We start from the raw sequence: 21,275 nt of genomic DNA, 5'->3' as shown, positions 1-21,275 counted from the left end.
CCTTATCGCTTTTAGTCTGGAGCTAAACTTTCAGTCACTTGTACTTCCCCTGAAGTTGATGCTACCTTATACCGTCAACTTGTAGGAAAACTTTTGCATCTGACCCATATTCGTCTTGACTTTTCCTTTGTTGTTGGCCTTATTACTCGATTTATGCAACACCCACATGAAAGTCATTGGAAAGAAGCTAAAAGAATACTTCATTATGTTCGAGGTACAATTCAATTGGGATTCATTATAGTGCAGAAGCATCTCCTCTATTGGTTGGTTTCACTGATTCCGATTGGGCTGGTGACCCTGATGATCGGAAGTCTACTGCAGGTTATGTGTTCACTCTTGGTTCAGGACCTATTACATGGGCTTGCAAGAAACAAAGTGTCATTTCTCTTTCTTTAGCAGAAGTAGAGTATCGTGGTACCATAAAAGCTAGTAAGGAAGCCCTGTGGCTTCGTCAGATCCTATCAAAGTTTGGCTTTCAGCAGCAACATCTGACTACACTTTGGTGTGATAATCAATGCCATTCAACTATGCAAAGATCTAGTCCAACATTAGTGCAGAAAACACATTGAGATGCACATGCACTTCATTAGAAAGCTCATTCATGACCATGTTCTTGAAGTGCAATATTGTTCAACAAATGATCAAGTTGCAGACATCTTTACAAAGGCTCTCATAGAGGCAAAGTTTACTAAACTTCGATTTATGGTTGGAGTTCAGGGAGTTGTCACTAAGGGGGGATAGGCTCTAATGCCCCCTTCCTTCTCCTATTGTGTCTACATCCTTCAATCCTATCCCAAGTTGTTCTTAAGGGGGGATGTTAGGATATTCCGACACATAGGAAATAGTTAAGTATAACTTGGTCTAGTGTAGAGTTAGGTAAAGTGTGTTTCTTTACTATGTACTTTTGTAACTTACAATCTGACGGTCACGATATGTAGTGATCCAACGGTTCATTCTCTCCTTGGTATTACCAACACTTGATTTGTGGCTTAACACTTGATTGGTCCATGATCTCTATTTAAATAGCATGGAGGGTCATTTGTAGGGTAACCGTTCATGAGAGAAGCTTATGTAAATTTGCATTATTTTATTAATAAATTTCCTGAAGTGGTTGCGTTGGCTCAGGCCGTGGGTTGTTTCCCTCTTTGAGGGTTTTAACCACGTTAAGAATACTGGTGTATTGATCTGTGATCTATTTGTGAGCGGTGTCCTTTGGTGTTCTGTCTGAAGAACTTACCCTATAAATTCCTACATTTTGGCACTCTTCGCTCCATTGAAATGTCACATCTTTCTTCAGCAATTTTTCCATCGGTGCAGTTATCTACACATACCCCGTTACAAACTTTCTGTAGTAGCCAGTGTGTCCCGGTGTCGTGCATCGTTGTCTCATTGTTTTTGGTGTTGGCAGGTTCACAATAACTGCGATCTTCGCGGGATACAACATTAATCCTTGTTTACAAACTGCATGTCCCAACATTATACCAAATGGTGTACAAAATATGCAATTCTTCAAGTTTAATGAGATATGGTAATGCCTACACGTATCCAACATCAACCTTAAGCTTGCCACATGTTTCTTTAATAGCCCAAAGATTGTCCAATCTTTGAAGTATACTTCTAGAAACTTGTGTATATATTCTTTAAAGGAAACAACTACAACTCTGGAAAAGATAGCAGGCACATTCTTCAATCCAAAAGACATCATTGTGTACTGATAAGTGCCCCACTCTATAGAAAATGTTGTCTTATGTCTATCTTGTGGTGCAATTATGATCTGATGGTTACCAAAAAATCCATCTGTGAAATAATAGGCCTCCTGTCCTCCTACATTGTCCAATACTTCATCTGTAAATGGTGTAGGGAAGGGGTCATGCAAGCATGCATCATTCAATTTCCTTAAGTCAACACAAATTCTGATTTCCCCTTTTGCCTTCTTTTCCTGAATCGCCATGGGACATACCCTTTCATACTATTCGACAGGTTCAATTATCCCATTTTCTTCTTTCACCTTCTCCTTGTATTTTGGATTCAATCTATAAGGTCTCTTCTTGACAGACTTCACATCAGGCTTTAGAGGAATCCTCATAACTCCCAAATATCCTACTATGCCCTTCATATCTGAAAACTTGGTAGGGAGAAACTCCTGATATTCATGCAAAATATCGGTTATCTTGTTGATTGTGTCAGCATCCCAATAATATCCTATTGTTGCCTACTTCGGTTCAACCTTTGACCCTATATTGACCTTCTTCGTCTGCAACGACTTCGTTATATTAGGCATCTCTATCTCAAGTTCACTTACTTTGTGATGACCTTATCATTCTTTGATGTCAATATTGCGAGGATCTTCATCCTCTTCTGCAATGAGATTATAACATTCCATTACATTGCGTATCTGCACAACCCAATTAGGTTTCCAAATAACTGGAACTTCGTTCTCAAAAATCTTCTTCTTAACTATATTCAGAGCTGCATCTATATGTGGACAATCATCTTCAAATCTGAATGTCATTATAAATCCATCAACCATTTCTTCCCAGCTAGCAGTACCATGTCGAAGCTCGGTTTCCAAATACCAATTCTGAGGAATTGTCTCCAGGGTATGGATGAAGCCATGCACCCATTCTTCTCACGAAATTTCTCCCCAAGCTACCATACAGAGTTGTATGTGGTCTCTAGGATCATTCTAGCCATCATACTTGTCTACGAGCTCTGTTTCTACTTGACCAAACCTTACCCACATCAATCTTCTACATTGTTTCTAGTCTCCTATATTCTTCTTATGAGTACCCCACCATCTAGCAGGATTAGCCCTCAGTGCTAGATCCAAAACTAACAATCTATGACATTCAGGTACCAGTCTTTCATAATATCTAAAGTATTTATATTACCCAAACCATCATACAAAGGTAAATCACATACCTCGGTTGTCATATAGTGCCCTTCTTTAGTGATTCTTGTACATCACCTTATAGACACTTCATGCAACCTTTTCTACTAGTTTTCCAATTCCTCTTATGAATCTGAAGTGCAGGAACTATCTTTCTCCCAAGTTAGTTTTCCATCTGTAGTAGCATTAATCCATTCTTCTTCTTTTGTTATTATTTGATAAATGTTGTCGATGCCACTTGTGTTGTACTCTTCTTTGATAGGTTTAGTATACCTCGCTCCCTCCAATGGATCTGATGGAACAATAACTCTCATATTATTGCTTTCAAATACCAGTTTCCTTTTCTTCAAGTTAATTATAGCCATGTTAGAAAATTCTCAATCCAATCCAAGAAATGTGGGGTAGGTATTAATGTCATCCAAAATCTCAATCACTTCGAAGTTAGTGGTAGTGCGCGCTCCATCAATGTCTACTGTGATACCTGAGAATTTTCCTAGAGGGATAATCTTTTGTTGATTCATTATTTTTAGCTGGATAGTTGACCATTGCAGCTTTGACTTACCCGTCAATTCCCAAGTTTTCTTTGGCAATACATTGGCATCAAATCCTAGATCAAAGATAACTTGATCCATGTTGTATTCTTCAATTTGTGATGTAAGCCTCATTTCCTTTCCAATCTGCTTCTTGTGTCTATGTAGATTATTCACTATGAGCATCTCACTTTTTGGTACCTCTTTAGGAGCACAAGAGTCTACCAATTCTTGTAATCTTTAGATCAACATCAAAATATTCGGATCCACATCTTGTATCGAAACCGGTTTTATCTCGCAGTTATCCTTCTGAGTTAGCTATGCGGTAGAGGTTGAGGCCCCATCATCCATAAAGCTTTGCCTCACCTCCATGAATACTTGCTTTTCCTTCAGGATGTAAAATGTAGGAGCTTTTTGAGTAGTTTTTCTTACACATGCAGCTTCAACTTCCTTTTTCCCATTAGCTTTATCATTTCTAGTCGCATCTCTGCTTCTTGCTACAATTTCGATGCGTAGTTGATCCTCCCTTGGCTCAGTGGTCATAATTTGAATATTTGTTGCAAGCTATTGGTTTCTTTTCTCTTGCATCTTTGCAATAAGAATGGGGCATTATTCTATCACATGATCAAAAGACTTATAGTAGTTGCAAGTTGTCATAGAGTTCTGACAGTCTCTTGCAAAGTGTCATGCGTATCCAAAGTCATAACAGATAATTTGGCATAGTAGCTGTAGGTTGTCATAGGGTTCTTATAGTCTCTTGCGAAGTGTCATGCCTATCCAAAGTCATAACAGATAATTTGGCCACATCCTCGACTAGCTCCTCCTCCTCATCCTTGAAATCCTCCTCGACCAGCATGCTTGCCTAGCTCATTGTGTGTATGTCCTTCAGCTTGCACTCGATAAGCATCAGCACTGCGCTTCATCATCAAGTCATAACTTCGATAATTTTTCTCATCATGGCCCACTGATCTACAAAAGTTTCAAAATAGTTGTGTCAGGGTCTGGACATACTTCTGTAATAAGTAGCAATATTCAAAGTGATTTTGGCCTCTTGTTCTACAAATATCACACTACAGACCTAGTTTTACTGGATTAGGTGCTCCACTTGCCACACAATCTCTGAACACAGGGCATTGATCCTTATAATGATCCTCTACTTTGCATTTTGTACACCATACTTTTGATCTGGTTTCTTTACCTTTCTTGAGATCTTGCAATTCCAAGCTCAAATTGGTTAGATGACTTTGAATCTATTGTACCCCTGCATGAGTATCCCCAAGCGGCGAAGATTCCAACTTCATTGCAATCTCCAATGCTTCAGCTTAAGTCATGATCTTTTGTTGTGTCAAAGGTAACCTAATATGCGGGATTAGTGTGGTTATCAACCATTCCTTAATGAGGTTTTAGGGGTATATTAAAGCTTACTTGACCCATCAATACCTTGAATCATTGATCCAACTCCCATACAGATTTAGTCATTGTTTGTTTGATTTTTTAGCTTTGTGATGTACTGCGATTATGATTTCGGCTTCTTGAATTTTGATACCAATGCTTTCTTAATTTCATCCAAAGAAGTAGTTAGATTATTCATAGAGTATTTCATATACCATGTTAGCACTCTTTCTCGCAATGACGTGACAAGTTGTGCCTTTGTTAGGTCCCTATACTTCTAGTGTAACCCCTTATTGTTATTAGTGCAACCCCCTTATTATATTGTTGTGTCCATGTAGTCCCCATATTATTATTATTGTGCCCCATAGAAGCCCACTATTGTTATTGTTGTGCCCTTACATTATTATTGTTATGTCTGCTTTGATTATGTTATGGCCCCTTAGACTCCTACATATAGAAAGGAGGTCTTGTCATTTGTATCATCCAAGAATTGTTCATTTGTGTAACGTAAAGGAGGTTGCCCCCTCGAAGCGGATGATTTCTAAGGCGTTGATCTATCTTTTCTATCTTTTTGTGAGCTAGTTTCATAACATCCTTCTTTACATCATCGCTAGTGATCTATCTTGTTGTCCATATTGCATTAGCTACAAACCATAACTGGTTAGGATCCTATGATCCTAGTGCTTTAAAAATAGGCAGCTTAATGTCATCGTCCATTTTCCTTCTTGGGGGGCTAGGTGGAGGGGGAGGGGGTGGGGGTGTAGGGGAATTATGGGGAGAGGGTTGGGGTGTAAGGGGGGTGGATGGAAGGGGAATCCCAAAGACATCCTAATTTTTCTCAACTCCTAACTTCGACGCGCCTTCGTATTACTGGGAAAACTAGTGTCTATTCAGAACTGATAGCCCCACTAAGACGGGTAGCTATCTTAGAAACAAACACACTAAAGTCACTTGTTTTTCCTTTACAAGAGAGAGATGAGAAAGAAGCAGAGAGTGCCAACCTCAATCTTTCTCTTGGCTCCTTGCTTGTTTCCTTTCCCCTTTGATAGAATCTCACCATTGCTTCCTTACTTGTTCCACTTCAAAGAGCACCTGTAGAGTCACAGCAGCATAATACCATCAAAGCATAGAGATCTATCACTGTAAACAATATAGGATCAAATATATATTGACCATACAAATGCATATATCAACACAATATTCAACAATACACAACAATATGGAGGAAAACTCAAATAGCTTTATTGATAAAAGTAGTAGAAGAGAGGATTACAATCACTCGGTCTGACCTAGTGCCATCCTCCGAGCTTGAAATCCCTCTTCACCTCATACAAAGCAAGATCACCCAACAATGTCTTCAAAGAGAAACCAACAACACCTCTTTCAAATTACCAAATTCCAACCTTCAGCCTCTGGATCTCTAAGATGAGGGATCCATATATAGATATTTGCAGAGGTGTGAGTTAGCTCTGGATTTTTTATTAGTGTCATTCCACTGATAGTTCTTGGTTCCACTTGGAGATTTCATTGATCTCTTACTCATCCCTGGGCGAATTCTGAGAAGCAAGTGTCATATGAGAAGTTTCTATAAGATTCCTTGATCATCCACTTAGAAAACTGTCTCTGCCATTTGTCTATTCTCACTCATCGCACCCTACAAAAGGCCTTTTCAGTATGCATCGCACCTCCCGTGTGTACAAGGTGAGATGCATCGCACCCCGGTCGTGGAGCAGGTGAGATGATCCAGTTTTGACCAGTTCTGAGTAGTTTTTTAGGGAGAACTTTTGGGAGATGATGTAATCAGTTGACCTTGCTCCTTTAGGGTATGAAACAACACTTTTAGGGGTTTAGAAGCCCTTGGTTTATGGACATATGTGATTGGGGTTGCAGTGCCCAAATATGTCTATAACAATTGCCCCCTAAAGCATGAGGTCGTAAATCTTTTGATGTTGGGTGAAATGCTTTATCATGAGGATCTGAGGTTTTTTGAACTGGAAGGCGACCTGTAATAAGATACAATACAATACATTATCTTCATAATATTTTCATGATCTAACTGAGGTGGGTATTCCCATGCTCAGCTTTATAAATTCATTTTCATGTACATAGGACAGACAACTATCTGTGTGCAGACTGATGATTTTGGTAGAGCCATCATCCCTTAGTTTGGATGATTATCTGTGCAGCAATGATGTACATTTGATGTCTTTATTTTCTTGAATATATCGCGGGCTAGATGGATGAAACTAGATCCAGGGCCTTCAAAACTCATTCAATCTTCGCCCGAAAGTACAAGTTGATCCATGTGAAAAGATGTTCTGATGTCGAACATGGAAGGACATTGCCTGATTACCAGCCAATGATGTAAGCTGTTAACAGGCGCGAGAGGAATCACCAATGATGATGATGACCCTCAAGGTACTGCAGTACAATTCACATGGTGTGAATACATGAGTCGATGTCGAACACCACACAAAATCTTTCGGTCGAAGGCCATTAATGTAAACCTGTCGCCGAAAGTGAGAAACTTGCCATTGAGGCATGCAAGCTTCAAAGTACTTAAAGGGTTGTTCCTAGGTCAGCTTCTTGGATAATGAGCTGATGTCGATAAGAAGTGACCCGTCGTAGGAGGGCATTGATGGATCCCACATCTATGACACAGAACGGAGCAAATGATTTTGTAGAGGTGAAAACGATATGATGATACAAGGTTCAGGGTGGCGGTCATGAAAGAATGAAGCGTGAAGGTATTGTAGTGGATGAGACACAAGCTGGGTAGGTGAATTCTCTGAGCAACTTCTCTTGAACATATCGGCGACACTGAAATGGATTGGTAGCATTAACCCCAAAAGTGGATGGTACGGTGGACCAATGGTGATATGACTGGTGAACGGAATAACCCAACCCGACTCAATCATGGTGATGGAGTGAAAGTGTCATGTTCAAGAGCGACCTGCTACTAATAAAGTTTCTTCAAGTTTTCTTCCCAATTTTCCCCAGTAATTTCTGACCAGTACCTCTTTATTTTTGTCAAGCTTAAGGAGGATAACATATGCTTGTTCTATAATTTGCTCTTCGGGCAAACCCGTCGCTATGTTTTAACGAGCCTAGCGACAGTGAAACTCACTCTTGTCTGAATGGACAAGTTTGTCGCTATTGTTTTAGCGATTTTAACGGCAAGGATAACTCAGTTCTTTTCAATTTTAGAGAGTCTGAAAAGAGACAGAAAGGAAACTCCAATATTCCTTTTTCGTAATATAATCCCTTAAGTCCGAAAAAGTATAAAACAATGCGAAAGGGATGACTTTTCGATAGTTTTAACGAGTTGAACAAGACAAATGCTCGATCTTTTTGTGTAATAATCCCTCAGGTCCAAAAAGATTAAAATCTAGAGGAGGGATGGCACTTCCAATCACTTTAACGAGCTGGAGAGGCCAATTTCTCAGCAATATTTTCATATTTTACGAGTCAGATGAAAAGAGCTTAAAGGAGACTCATTTTTTGAGGAACGAGTGATGTTTTCGGATAGCAACTGGTTCCAGGTAATGTTTGGAACTTTTCAATCATGGCAGTGTAAAGAAGGTGGCTAATAGGATCACTCATTGCAGCTATTCCTCAAAAGGGGTAAACAATCAAATGGAGGCACATGATCGGCTAAAAAAGAGTGGAGGTGATGGTAAGAACACGACCAAGGCTCAAAAGCTGATAATAATGTGGTCGCAATGGTTATTTACCGAAGGTGGGTTCATTTTTTAATGAGCTTAAACTTTGGTGGAACATATGCTCACTTCTAGATTTATTTTTTAACGAGCTTGAACTTCGCGTAAAACTGCTCATTGCTTGGTTCATTTTTTAATGAGCTTGAACCATGTGACAACATATGCTCAGATTCGGTTTCATGTTTACACAAGCATGAAATGAGAAACTTTGCTTGTTATAAGTTCGCATGCCCCCAGCATAATGACACAAATCGAGGTGCTTGCCCCCCAAGCTTCATTGCATTCAACATGGTGGTTGGAATGAAGATTTACCTTCGAAATCTTTGAAAGACTCAACTTGGATTTTACGAGATTGTAATCAAAGACTCGATTTGGAAAGGGAGTTGTTTCATTTTTTAATGAGGTTGACACATTAAAAGAACTATCTTCATAATCCACCGCATTTACAGTATTTGATAGAAAATAAAAAACTGATGGATGATTAAGGTTGCTGGAATAATCTTCATGGTGATCTGGAAGATGGGAACGATGGTGGTAATCTTCCCATGGTGCCTCTCCTATCATCATTGACTGAATGATTCCTTCGTTTGTAGAATGTACATGCGACCAAGGATCTGAAGAGGTGCCATATTCCTTAGACCTATCTATCCAAACACTCGATGAGCGTTGATTTGGGTTTGGCCCCCAAGCCAAGAAAATTTATTGCTACAATATTTCTAAAATGGCGATGATCCATGCTGACAAAATGTTCGGGAATCTTCTAAATGTTTTAGATATAGAAGATATCATATTACAGGTTTCCACCATGGCCACTTCCACCAGATTACTTGGAGGTGGTAGGGAAAAAGTACCCATCAATGTAGGGTCTTTTAGCAGGCCTACTCCGATATTTTGAAGCAACTGAGAGCTTCCATGGATCATCGAGATGCTTCCTTTAACTTGTGAACTTTTGGGGAGAAAGGTTTGCTGGTCAACGATTGTAATTCCTCCTTGAAAAGGAAATGCAATATTTCTGAAGTACGTTGACACAACAGCCGTCATAGCATAAATCCAAGGCCTTCACAGTAAGATGTTATAATCGAGGTTTCCATCGATAACTTCAACATCAATTTCTATTGTTTTACCCCCCAGCTCAACATGTAAGTTACTTAAAATTCCGTACGTAGTGTAGGTCCGTCCATAGAATTCTTCTAATTTCGTTGACAATCACAACAAGGGTGGTGAGCCTAAAGTTTTCTAGCAACTCATTGACATAATACATGTAGATGCCCCCTCATCAATAATTGTTCAATGAACAGTGTCGTTGAGGGCTTTCACTTGAATGAGGAAAGCGAGTTGAGCTGGTAACTGAGGTTCATATCCTTTATGATTAAAAGCCACAATATTGGAATCCGCTGGGTCAATCCCACTTATTGCTGATAATAGAGCTTGCTTTTGGGAGGGGCAATTTTGCAGTACTTCAAGCGTCAACATAGCAGACGGTGATTGGGTCAGGTCCTCTACTATATTATAATTCTGTGCCACTTTGGCATGAGGATTAAATGTCGATTTGTGTACTACTCCCTTGGCGACTTTATCATTAGCTCAGGAATGATGGGTGGCACAACTTCAGTCGAAGTTGTTATCGAACTACTAGGTTGATCAGTAGCCTTGTTGTTCGACAGCTGTGGATTCCCATAATATTTATACCTTGTCGATACCAAAGCATCATTTTGCTGCTTTGAAATGGACAACATAAGCACTTGGAACGAGGAAGCATTGTCGCTAGCAACCAGATTGGTTCTTGGGTTTGGAAACAAATCAATCAATACTGCTGAGGTTTTTGAGTTCTTGAAGAATTTCTTAATCTCAGCTTTATGCGGACAATCTCTCTTCCAATGATCCTCATCGCATATCTGACATCTTGAAGGAGGTTTCCTTTGCCCAGAAGGGTTTTCAGAAGATTTGTCAGGAGATGACTCATCCTGCTTCTTCTTTTTCCTTTTCTTTTTTCTTCTTTCCTCCTGGTTGATTTGGTTCTTTTCCTTTATCGGTCAACACGGCATTAACCTTCGAGGCTAGAAGCTCTTCATTTGCATTTTGACCAGAAACCTTACGGGCTTTCTTAGATGTAGCCTTTGTGGATTTCGTGTTGGTTGTACCTATCACGCCATCGCTGGCATGAGAGTATTTGTTTGATTTAGGAGGAGGAGGAATGGAAAACTCTGGTCTAGGAGCATCAGGGATTTTGTCATAGAGAGTGCCAGACTGGGTATAGATCAAGTCTAGATACTGCGCACGAGCAATGACTTGCTCTTCAGTGATGACTCCTCCCTTTGGCACATCTTCTGTAATAGAAGGTAACAATGACTTAATAAACCATTTATCTAGAAGCTGATCAGGAAGATATGTTTTTACCATTCTACAATGACGTCGCCACTCATGAATATGATCAGATATGTGAGTGGCCATCGTCTGCTTGAAATTGGTAAGAAGCTTCGTTCCTGTTTCATACCTTATTGGTAACTGAAAATGGGTTTAAAAGGTGGTGGCAAGGGTGCCGAAGTTATTGAATGAAGCTCTAGGCAATTTGATGTACCATTTTGCTGCCAGAGTAGTTAACGTTCACTGAAAAAGGCAAACCCTAATCGAATCATCATTTAGAGTGTTGGAGGAACACCATAGATGAAAGGTCATCACATGATTCAACGGATCTTCACCTGGATTTCCATTAAATTTAGGAATATCTGATGAAATTTTATGAGGAATCGTTGGCCACCAAGGGGCATAAGCAATTGGATCGTTTGTTAGCTGATTTAGATCTGGTAACTCTAAAGTCGCCATGAAGGGCAACTGTTGATTCAGGTTCGGTGAAGCATACCCAGGATAAGATGGGATCGCCTGAGTAGTGGATCTTTGCATACCAGCATAATGCATTTGATGTTGATAACTTTGATAAGGTTGATGAGCATAACCAATTTGGGATGATTGATGATAACCGTTTTGAATATACGGCTGCCCATTACCCGCAAAGTTTTGTTGCTCAGGTCCTTGGTAAGCTTGTTGGAATTGCAGTTGATGATGATGCCCCGGCCATGGTTGTGAAACCACTTGTTGTTGCCCAATACTGGATGTTTGACCAAGATGAGGGGTAATACTACCTGCTTGAGCCTGAGTCGCTCAAGTTAAGGAGCCACTAATTGGCGATTGCGGTTGCGTCGTGGAGACAAGAGGCTGTTGTACTACGACCTGAGAAACTTGAGGCTGGCATGCAACAGGCAACGCTTGTACTTGCGACACCGTCACAATAGCTGGCGTAGTGGGGATATTCGACACCAGTAGACTTGGTTTCATTGAGTATATAACTCTTGGTTATTGAGGCAATATTGGCACCCAACCACTGGACGTGATTCCAATTTGACCCGAATTTGGTTGTGAACTCTCATATGGTTGTTCTCCCGAAGGGAACAATGAAAGGGCATAGTGCCCCCCATACGGCAACAATCCAGTGCTCAAAGGAATGATTGGTCTTTGGAGACCGGACTGACCAAATTGATACTGTTGTGAAGGATCAATTTGCTGAGATTCAACATAAGAAATTCCAGATACTATTCTAGATGAACAAACGGGAACAGACCATACTGTCGAAACAGTCCCTGGTTGGACTCCCTCTATCGGTTGAGAGCTAGTTGGGACAGATGGTATACCAGTGAACATTTTCAGAGTGGTGGTAGGAGGTTCTGCTACCGCTGTATCGGATGACACGGTCCTAGATGTCGATGGTTGTCCAGACATATCGAGTCTATCCAAAAGACTTCCCAGCGATTCTACATGAACTTGCGATGAAGGGGTTCTAACTTCTGAAGTAGAAGGATATAGGTGGATCCCAGTTCCAAAATGTGATGGAGTACTGGATGGAAGATCCTCCGTAATCTCTTCTATAGCAATCAATCCAGGTGGAAGAGGCAGACCGTCAGGTCCGTAAAATATTTCTGGTGCCGAAGAAGGTATAGATTCTGCAGCGACAGATGCTGGAGGGGTAACACCTTCCGAATCAACCCTAGATGGAGTTGTTTCAAGAATGGAAGTGTTTACTGTTACACTAAGATCAGTTCTAATGTCCTTTTGTAACTGCGGAACTTCTTTTGTAGAGGCAGGGATACCAGAAATGGTTGGAGTAACTGGAGCCTCAGAGGATGTTGAAACACAACTCTCAAACAAACCAGGAGACTTTGACCCAGTTAAATGAGTCCGCTTGGCTCGGAATGGTTTCGTTTCTGGAGTCAAAGATGGCTGACTCGTCAATCTCTGCAAACGATGAGGTTTTGATTGAATTTCTTCCACGATTACGGATTATTTGATCAACTCAAAATAAGAGGGGAAAATTTTATTCCATATTAAATGAATTTTAGATGCTTTGACACAACTTGCTTTTTCAATTTTTAAGAGTCAAGAAAAAGCTAAAGATGACTCTAGTCACCTTCAGTTTTTAATGAGCCTGAAGTGACAAGTGCTCAGATGGACCTTTTCCTTTAAGGAGTCTGAAAAGGAAGGAAAGAGACTACTCTAGAAATATAGACATAGGGATTACCAAACCAATCGCAAAATTGCAGAATACTTTTTACGATATGACAGTCAATCTTCCCGAATGTTGTGTTCAGTGCATTGCGATCGATAGGGCGGCAAACACGGCTTCCTAAGGATAAATGATATAGCCTATTGTGGTCTCCCAATATATACTCGACGGTACGTGGGAGCACAAGTTCGTACTGGCACTTGTCATCTCAAAGAGGAGGAATCACCCAACCTACGATGAAAGCGACAGTTACCAGGCTTTACGACGCTGGAATATGTCTCTAGCCTAGACTTCTAGATGTTGTGCGTTAGGTTCCAAAGCATTTTTATGTTCATTGAATTTATTTTACAGTTGATCTTTCTTAAGAAGTTTGCCTTTAAGGTTCACCATGTGATGTAGATATACAACTCCTAAATATGCAATCTAAGATGATAAATAGTCGTTTACTCTTCTTTTTGCAATGAAAATCCTAGCTACTAAGGAAAGAGAAACAAAATCATTTCAACATAGAGCAAAGAGCACACACTAGATGCACTGTCCTAAATCAAAATCAACAAGCAATATAAATGCAAATGCACATGCATGTATTTGTTTTCCGCTTTTTTAATGTGTGAATGACAAAAAGAATGCTCAATACAAATCTGAATTATTTCTTCTTTCAAAGCGACAATACTAACGATTTTCTTTTCAAAAAAACGAAAGGAAGACAAGAGACACTTTGCGATTTTGAATTGAAAACTGCTTTCGAAATTTGAAATACTATTAATTCAAATCAAATACAAGAATAACAGTGTAATCGACTATCAAAAAGAGGAGAATTCTTTTCTTTGACTGAAAAAGACACTTGTGACACTTTCAAATCAAAATACGATAGTTCGATTAAGCTACTATTTTTTAAATGAGTACTGTGAATGGCGAAAAATACATAAAAAAATTCACAAATATTTGTACAATGGAGGCTGAACGATGCAAAGGAAGGGGGTTTCAACAGTGTTCTACTGATCACAGACAACAAAACTCCTGAATAAAGTTGAAGACAATGAAGAAAAAACCAAAATCTGGAGGCAAAAACAGTCTTACCTGATCATCGCACCTGTAACACAGGGAAATAGGGATGCATCTCACCTACAACACATGGGAGGTGCGATGCATCCAGTCTGCCAAGAGGAGAGAGTGTGATGGTCCAGGGACGAGAATTTATCTTGGTTTTTGGTCACAGTTTGCAGCTTAGTCCAGGGATTTAGGCTGAGCTAATGATAGTCAATAAATACAAAGTATAGGGGCTGATCTAATGAGGTTACTTGAGCTACCTCTAGGGCACTTAGGATGTTTGCAAGTCAATTGTTCAGTTCATAAACAAACTTGGAGATTGACTAAAGTAACGTTGATCTACTTTGCACTTGCATAGAAAATGCAGTTCAAAGGCTAGCTGGCTTAACTTCAGGCTCCGTCTGTGGTTTATGAATCAAACAAATAGAGACAAGCAATCAAACTATTCGATCCCCAATGGAATTGCCATTTTGTTACCGGGAAAACTAGTGTCTATTCAGAACTGCTAGTCCCACTAAGACGGGTAGCTATCTTAGAAACAAACAAACTAAAGTCACTTGTTTTTCCTTTACGAGAGAGAGATGAGAAAGAAGCAGAGAGTACCAACCTCAGTATTTCGCTTGGCTCCTTGCTTGTTTCCTTTCCCCTTTGACAGAATCTCGCCACTGCTTCCTTACTTGTTCCGCTTCAAAGAGCACCTGTAGAGTTTTAGCAGCATAATACCACCAAAGCATAAAGATCTATCACTGTAAACAATATAGGATCAGATATATATTGACCATACAAATGCATATATCAACACAATATTCAAAGATACACAAGAATATGGAGGAAAACTCAAATAGCTTTATTGATAAAAGTAGTAGAAGAGAGGATTACAACCACTTGGTCTGACCCAGTGCCATCCTCCCAGCTTGAAAGCCCTCTTCACCTCATACAAAGCAAGATCACCCAACAATGTCTTCAAAGAGAAACCAACAACACCTCTTTGCAAATTACCAAATTCCAACCTTCAGCCTCTGGATCTCTAAGATGAGGGATCCATATATAGATATTTGCAGAGGTGTGAGTCAGCTCTGGGTTTTTGATTAGTGTCATTCCACTAATAGTTCTTGGTTCCACTTGGAGATTTCATTGATCTCTTACTCATCCCTGGGCAAATTCTGAGAGGCAAGTGTCATATGAGAAGTTTCTAGAAGATTCCTTGATCATCCACTTAGCAAACTGTCTCTGCCATTTGTCTATTCTCACTCATCACACCCTATAGAAGGCCTTTTCAGTATGCATCACACCTCCCGTGTGTACAAGGTGAGATGCATCGCACCCTGGACATGGAGCAGGTGAGATGATCCAGTTTTGACTAGTTTTTCAGGGAGAACTTATGGGAGATGATGTAATCAGCTGACCTTGCTCCTTTAGGGTATGAAACAAAACTTTTAGGGGTTTAGAAGCCCTTGGTTTATGGACATATGTGATTGTTGTTGCAGTGCCCAAATATGTCTATAACACTTTAGGATGGGCAGGGAAATGTTGTGGGGTTGTAGGGTTACTTATTTCTTCTTCACTTTTAAATCCTCCTAACAAGGGGCTATAGTCAGTCTCAATAATATTCTTCGGATCTATTCTATATCATTTTCCACTTCACATAGACCTTGGTTTAGGATTATTTCCATTTCATCCAAGCATTAATCTGACTACATTCACAGAATCCCCTTTTCACAGAATAACATTTTAATATAGAGATTAAAAGATCTTAAGAAATTACCTTGCATTCCTTTGAAAAATCTTTGTTCAGCTTCATTATAGGACACAATCACATCGATCCTGAACTCAGTGATAAATCCTCCCAAAATGTTATTGATCCATAAATGAATAGCCCTTGAGATACTGTTATTGGTGTTCTTGAGTCGTCGTATCAATTCAGGATTCCTCTCCTTCGATTCGTCGTTCTTGAAACAAATATTATGTTCGATCAACTTAGATACCCACTTGTACAATGAAATGTGGAACAAACCAAAGAAGATTTTGTATTTCTTTTTGAAAATATACTTCTGCAACCAGTCTTCAGTTGATAATCGAGGGTTTCTTTTTTCTTTTTTCCGTAAATTCTCTTCCTTTTTGTTCAACCCACTCCTGAATTTCTTTCTTTGACAGATGCCAAAACATATCCCTTAAGAAGATCTCGGTCCCGTCAACGGAACCATTTGTTGGTTTAAAAGGGCTTGACCCAAGTTCAAAATGTACTACGCACCAACAAAACCCTCAACCACTGGCCATTTCGGCAACGACCTAGAAGTAGTTTGCAGTCTCACCCGAAGCGATTATGGGAGGTTGTAGAACCATGTTTCTGCAGCCTGAGGGATATCCGCATCGTGGCACCTACATATTCACTTATGTATTATATCTATCTACAACTTCGCATTTATGAATAACTTTCGCATTTATGATTAACTTCACAGATTGATACTTAATGCATAAACATAACATAAAATAGTATAACATGTGTTCTACGCATAATTTAGTAAAAAACATGTATAACGATGTGCATTGCAAATAACACATCCTTACCTTTATGTCTAGAGATGTTCTTTGCAAATAACACACACCCTTTTCTACGAATGTGTTTTGCCTACATAGTTGTAACCATTTTGACTAATGTTGCCTTCTTCTTACCCTGCAAGACTCTTTGTTCTCCATTGTCATCCAAGCACTAAATGGCTTTGTCATAACAATCTACCTTGGTCCTATGAAGGTATAACCAATATCATACTATATGATCCGAAAGGAAATACATTCAAACATTTTGAGGTAGGCATACCATTCAAATCGAATGCACAAGCTCTTACCCAATGATACACTCTCTTCTTTGTACCTGTAACCAACTGCACTAACCATGATTTTGAATGCACTTATTTATTCAAACCATACTTATCCACTAGGTTATGGCTAACATAATTATAATTATATCTAGGGTAAATCAAAATGGAAACAACTTGATCGAAAAGCTTACCATCCATCTCGATAACATTTTCCTCGTGCTCTACCTGCTTGATATCCAACACTACATAAATTCGTTGAATGCTCTGCCCAACATCCCCAATTGTTTTCACCTCCTGTACAATGTAAATATGAGGCCTACCACCCTAGTTCTATGGAAAATCCATCTTAAGATGTTCCTTACCACATGTCCAACACTCCAACCATCCTATACCATCACCTCTATTCTGTCGATGTGACCCATGTCCCTATCCAGCTACATTGAACTTCTTGTATGGTGCAACATTCTCTTTTTCTTCTACATTCTGAGGCCTTGTTCTTTTTGGCTTCCATTTATCTTTAGATTTGTCTTTCCCTTTCCAACCTTGCTAATATTCGTTGTATGCTTATACTTCTCATAATAGTGTTCCAATTTCCCAATTACTTTCTCAAGTGACCAAGGCTCATCATACTCAATCCAATCTCTAAATGCTAATGGAAATCCACTGAAAAATCTCTAAACTTTAGCTTGCTCATATTTAAGATACCTCAATATCTCCAAGAACATGTTCGTATTCTCCTCATCTATCATTTATCCCATCTTTAGCTCATAGAACTCCTTAGCCTTACTTTCATAGTACCTCTCTAATACGTACTTCTTCCTAAAAATTCTCTTGAATTCATGCCAACTCAAGTCTTTTATCCTAATTTCTTTGACTCATTTAACATCTTCCCACCAGATGTTTTCCTTCCCTTTGAGGCTAGAGATAGATATTGTGGCCTTCATATTCTCTGTGTACTCATGAAACTCAAATAATTTCTTCATCCCAAGTAACCAAGCCTCTGCATCCTCCGGATTCTTCAAATCTCCATCAAAGGTAGGTGGCTTAGCTTTCTTAAACTCATCTGGAAAATATCCCTTATCACTCCTCTTGTAAGGGTGATAACGATGACGATCATAGTGCTTGTTAGAACCGAAACTATAATAGTACTTGTGTCCATCACCTCTCCTATACAGAGTGTCCAAGAGCCTTCCATCTCTAACTGTGTCATCCCTATCTGACCTGTGACCACCATGAGACCTACTGTCATATGCCCCATTAGTCCTATCCTCCTGCCCATGGATGATCTGAAGTGGCCCCTATCTCTACAACTTTGACAAACTCTGAAGGATTACTACATTGACTTCTGCTTGTTTCTCCTGTTCCTGCATGATTCTGTCATTATCTGCTTTGAAATTTCTTATTTCTTCCTTAAATCTTCTCAATGTGTATGTTAGGTTAGAAGAGTGCCCAACACCACGATAATCATCTGATCCATAGGGAATCTCATGATTTGTAGTCTACCATATTGCTAGTCATCTTGATCTCTTTCCTGCAAAGCATGCCATGTCAATAAACCAAAATATAAACATAATCAACATACCTCAGTATAGTTCGGGGAGGATATCTCATCTGCAAGATCAACCAGATTAGTGCAATATGTGTATAAACATAATCATAACAACATATAGATATCATCCTAACCATACTCCAGCCATAAATGCATGACCATATCAACCACACATCATGACCTCATGCATGACAACTACAACCATATCAATGTGTGCTTAACAACATGGAAAGACCGACATGCATAAATAATGCATAACAAATCATACACTCATGACGATACATTCCACAACAACACCATCAACTTTCACATGGCGACACCACTACAACCATGACCACCACCATGCATATGAAATAATCACATAAACCACAAGTATAAGGAACACATATGCAATCGACATGAATGCATGACCAACATGCCGCCCATCCATTCTGAGGGGTGAACCATGCTCTGTTACCACTCTGTAACACCCTCCTCCCACATCTACCCAAGTTAACTAGTCCGCTAAGGTAAACATGTGACGAGAGGCTACCAAGATCTAATTCAACTCCTCATGTATAGTTAATTAAGTGGAACTAACAAAACACAACCTAGCCTTTTACACATGTTATAGAACCTTCAAGAGCCAACCAACCTTTCCAGGTGACCAACCCCTGAAGTAACTTGACAATTTAATTGACCTAGAGCATCAATCGCTCCCATGACATGGGAATTCATGTTACCGGGACGCTCTAGTCACTCCCACACCAAGGGCATGCTAGTGATTGTGGACGTTTTCAGCTAGTTTTGAGCCTATGACCCCAAATTTTGTGCCATTTTTTCAGGGTCGGGACTTAGGCCACTTCCCAAACTTCATGAAACTTTGAGAAATGAGAATTAATATCAAAACAATGATACTAATGCAAAAACTTGAACAAAGACTTGAATGGACCCCCACTAGCCATGACATGAATTTCGTCAAACATGTCACAAATATGAATTCTATAGGTCACAACAACAAATCTGAGCATAGGGGTCTCATACTTATCTGAGAATCGTGGACAAGCATTGATGCCTTATCACATTAGTTGCATTATCATGTACTAGGTCATATATTCATTTTCATTCATTTACAAATCAAAACATGATGTGATCCATACATCATCACTGTCATAAAATATACTTATAACCAAAATATAAACAACAGAAATAAAAAGGATACAACAACCATAAAATCCACATATAAACCAGTACATTTACACATGAAATACCAAGTAAAATGAACTCTTATTAATGAATGCATAAGCCAACTAGGTATGGGACTTCCACAAACGACCAGACCATAGATTGGCTTAAGCAAATCTTTCTTTCAGTCAATCACCTCCATGCCATATTCCAAGCATGAATATGGGACTCATAACCAAAAATCAACCAGGGCTTCCCAAGGCTAGATGACCTCACCCTCATCAATAGAACTAGGCTTTACCATAATCCTCATCTGATCACTAGACCCTAAACAAGCATGGATGTCACCGGATTTATCCACCTACACCGTGAGGAATTTTCATATCTCCTAGTCTCTAGGATTTATCGCAATCCCCATCGGATGACTAGGCCCTAATAAAGGCTCCACCCTCCAGGATTTACTGTATATCCTGTCATTCACCAACCAAGGATTCCTAGGCTTGTTCTAGGGCACCCACCTCTAGGTTTTACTGTATATGCCACCATTCACCGGTCGAGGATTCCTAGGCCCACCGAGGTATCACAAAATCCAGATTTACCATAACCCACAATTTGTTTCAGGGGTTATTAGGCCAATTATTTACATCAATCCACAGTATAATTCATGGATCACTAGGCCATGTGTTCTTCCTTTCAGAAACCACCTCACTCAATTTCGAATCCATCCAGTAATCTAGCTCAACCAAAAACATGAGAACCCATCACACCATGGCTATCCAGAAATGGCAAGGAAAGGTTGAAGAACACTGTCACACCTAGAAAGACCCATGCCAATGACAATAAGAGAACCAACAACACACATTCATAACCATGCATGCCAAATCTAGCAAGGAAATCACACATGCAAATTGATACTTGCAAATAATCCCATTGTAGTTCATTGGGGAAATTTTGAGGTATAAAATGGGCCTCCTAAGAAAAATGTACAACCAAAATAAACATTATAAGAACCAATAGGATTCAAGATGATGATGTCAATCATGGGGGATGATTCACCATTTTTGGAGTAAAAAACTTAAAATATTAAAAATCAATAAAATAATAAAACTACTTTTTTAACTCGTATTTTCAACTTATCTCTTTAAGGTTTTACTTAGATTTCGAGCAAGAGTACTCATTGGATGAAAAATTTAATTCCTCATCCAAGGAGTATCCATATTGCATACTATCGATGGACCCTGCTACAAGAAAAATGATAAATACAGGAAAAAGCGTTATTGCAATCACATTTTTAATGTATTTATCATTTTTCATGTAGTAGGGTCCATCAAAATTATGAAACATAGGCACTCATTAGATGAGGAATCAAACTATGCATCGAATGAGTGTTTCTGCTCGAAATTTGAGTAAACACATAGGGAGATAAGTTGAAAATACGAGTTGAAACAATAGTTTTTTCTTTTTCCTTCTAAAATTTGATGATTTAATCTAATCTTATTTTATTATTTTCACTATTATTTTATAATTTCCTTAGGATGCCCATTTTAGACCTCAAAACTCCCCTAATGTGCTTGATCATGTTCTTCCTTGCTTGATATTTGCTTCCT

The sequence above is a fragment of the Pinus tabuliformis genome, chromosome 3_2, assembly GCF_031772625.1.
Source record: "Pinus tabuliformis cultivar Carrire ecotype Pingquan chromosome 3_2, CPIR1, whole genome shotgun sequence".
NCBI lineage: Eukaryota > Viridiplantae > Streptophyta > Pinopsida > Pinales > Pinaceae > Pinus > Pinus tabuliformis.
Note: the sequence above shows the minus strand (reverse complement) of the source record.